This window comes from Amblyomma maculatum, chromosome 3, assembly GCF_055883805.1.
Source record: "Amblyomma maculatum isolate TAMU_Amacu chromosome 3, ASM5588380v1, whole genome shotgun sequence".
Taxonomy (NCBI): domain Eukaryota; kingdom Metazoa; phylum Arthropoda; class Arachnida; order Ixodida; family Ixodidae; genus Amblyomma; species Amblyomma maculatum.
Window position 1 is genome coordinate 168278952 of NC_139346.1, and position 3452 is coordinate 168282403.

Consider the following 3452-nt stretch of genomic DNA (forward strand, 5'->3'; position numbering starts at 1 on the left):
TTTCACGTGACCGCGCCGTAATCAAATACATTGTCGGGTTCTGAGTTTCTTGAGGCATTTAAGTATTCTGTGTGCCGAAAAATTGTTAAGGACCTGGGAAAAAAAGACAGAAATTGGCGCCTGACTGGGTTGCCTGGCCAGTCAGAAATGTTGACAGCGGAGCATTTGAAAGCAGTGAAAACAAATAGCAGAAAAATTAAAAAGGCAATTCAAAAGGACAAAACGATTCAACATAACATTTAGAACATGTGCGCGTCACTCGTAACAAAATTTCAAAATCAAATAATATCTCGTTATGTCTCGTTTCATGCAGCCTAACTCGGTGAGTACACATAAGAAAAATTAGCAGGGTTTCAGCTCAGATTAAACCTAGTTAGACGTGCGAAAGAACAACTTAATTCGGTTTAGCTTCTGGCCGGTATTTGTATTTTTGTTTTGCTCTAAGTTTCGATTTGGTTACGCTCTAGGTTATATACACACATTAGGCAACGGGTTCACGTTTACGGCTTCTTCTCTCCCGTTCGAACACAGCCCGCCAGACACGGCGCGCTTCTTCTTCTGAAAAGGTAGAAGGACCCCGCTCACTCGCCATCCTGGCGTGGTCTGACGTGCCGTAGCAATTGCGCGGCGCGCCTAGGCACGCAACTATGGCACGCATCAAGATAACGGTTGAGTCTCCTCAGGGCTGAGTCACTGTCGGTGTCACACAAGCGAGACAACCCTGTTGTCAGACTAATATGACCCCTGTCCCGAGGCTGACGGATGGGACTTTTGTCAGCGTCCATCGAAACACCTATTAATGACTCCGGGTGCGCGGCCCCCTCCACCTCTTCCTTTGTGCAGCATATATTTTACGGGGGAACTGACTACGGGGGAACTGTTGCTGCTTGCTTTGGCAAGGTCGCACTCAAGCAGCTCAAGCAACGCACATCCTCAAGGCCTGGTTAAACCTCTTGAAATAGTGAATTCTTACTAAAAATTGCCCCATGCATTAGAATATTTTCAATACTGAAAAGCTAAACAAAAAGGTAAGAATCAAATGTGTAAACCAAATAAAGTAATTTTAACTGCAAATTAGTCACAATCGGAATAAAATTTATAGGTCCGAACAATTTCCAATTTTGAGGTGGAACACAAGAGGAAAATTACATTATAAACCACATATCAAAAACTGAAGCTCATACACAATCCTTTTTAATACATGAATAGGAAAGGACTTCGAAATTTAGGCTAAAACTGCCAACGTGGGGGCGACTTCGCTACGTTCGTAACGTAGCTTAAAAGTGTTTAGGTGTGACCTTTTCAGCAATCTTTTAAAACGTTCGCATTTGTTACTGACACAACAAGGCTGCAGGAAATAACCTTGGAGAAAGATTTTGCAGGCAGTGGCTGGTCAGCCTAAAACACAAGTAACACAAGCTTACTATTAGCGCAAAAGTACTGATCAGAGGTGGGCATTTGACCTCAAAAAGTGCAACCTCACCTCAACCTCAATAAAAATTTTCTGACCTCACTCAACCTCAACCTCACGCTTTGAGGTTGAGGTTTGACCAGGTGACCTCACCTCAATTTTTCTGATGCCACCACCGACCTCACTCAACCTCACCTCAAACTCAAACTGTGAGTTTGAGGTCGGTCGCTCGACCTCAAAAAAGAAAAAAAAGAAAAAAAAAAGGAAAGGTTTTTCACTTGAGAACGTCATGGCACAAGTCCTGCGCGGTGACACGCCAGAATGACGACATAAATTTTAAACAGCATTGAATATGATGAGGCTTACTAGTAAAGTAAAAAAATTGAAATTAACATTTGCCAGCGAGGCTACTGATTCATAGCAGGCTGACCTAATAACGGCAGTATAATTGGTCAGTTTCAACTCTTCAAATTTTATTTTTATTTGTTTTGATATGATGACTTTTGACCTAATTCCCGCTGTAATGCTTGTGTGTCGTTGGCGCTGCTGGATGCGAACCCCCGAAGGTCTGCAGTGAAACGTCGCACATACCTGTGACCGTCAAATAGTGTTTCCTCATGACAAGCAAGTCATAATTTCTTGGTGAAGACATTTTCCTGCGATTTGAAATCGAATCGGATGACAAAATCACAAGCAATGTAATGTTTCTTCAGTGTTACGTCTCTGTTACAAAAACAAAAAGTAGATCGACCACTTACGTATATATGGAAGTTGTAGTACGATAACATTCTTTTATCAAATTGACTTCGACGTGGGACTCATCACAAGAGGACAGAACAAAATGTTGCCATATGCAGAGACGCTTAGTTACGAAAAGGTAAAGCGTGCTTCACTTTTGACATTGCGCTACTTTCGATAATCCTGACGAGTGGCTTGTGCTGTATAGAACAAACGCCGTAACAAATTATTGGAAAGATTACCCTCCCTTCTGCTTATAATTAACGGTGAATTTGCAGCCCCAAACATTCCTTTTATCATTGATGTAAGTTAAAGAAATAATACGTTGGATTAGGGATAATTCGCACATTACTTGAGATTCAGAGAGAAGCTCTAAAGCTGGTTTCCTTGTCCACTGAGTTTCTTGTCGCAGTGAATGCATTCCAAGTTTACAGTGCTTTTCGTTTCTTTGCGTGGCTATTGTAACGGAAATGGCCTTCGATGTCTTTGTCAATTCGACAACTGCGCGCGCACACATCATCGTCGGTATATTTAGATTTTTTCGTTATAACTGCCATAACCACACCTGCCATAACCGCAACCATGTCATGCGCCCTCGACGCCGAACGCAACAATGCGATAGACCTCGAAGAAGAAGGGCAGACCTCAGCTGGAAAGGGCGGAAACTTCCGTCATAAATTACAGCAAGTCGCCCACCACGGCATGGCTGCGTGTCTTCGCTTGAAAAATGTGGCCACGGTAAATGGCGAAGTACATAGCATGTTGTTTAGATGTTGCCTTTTTTTTTTGCCGATTTCGGGCGGCTCACCGACGCCGTTTAAGGGCGACTTCTAAGCAGACGTTCCAGGAACGATTGGTGTCGATGAGAACGGGGGGCTGAGACACCAGCTTCCACTCGCGACGAGAGAACCACGCCCACTGGGAGAATGAAGCGCGAACACTTAACCCATGCTACGGGAGTTGTTTCGTTTTTCTTCGACTGCACAATATTCGTCAAGAGAGGAAGACTAGCGGGTGGTGAGCAGGGTGGCAACGCGTCTACACGGAGGAAGAGCAGAGTTTGAACACTGACTAGCGTGTCCCTCCTGCGAAACGATAAGATGCCTGCATGGTCGACAAGCAACAGAAGTCCGTGCAGCCGCCGCGGTGTTCCGAGAAGCGAGAAGGGCGTGTCTTTGTATTTCTTTAGACCAACAGGAATACGCCAGTCGGAGGTATAGCGCACAACCAAAAGCTAAAGAAGCAAAAAAAAAAAAAACAGAAAAGAATGTTGCGAGAGGAAGACTCTGAGAATTGTCTCTTC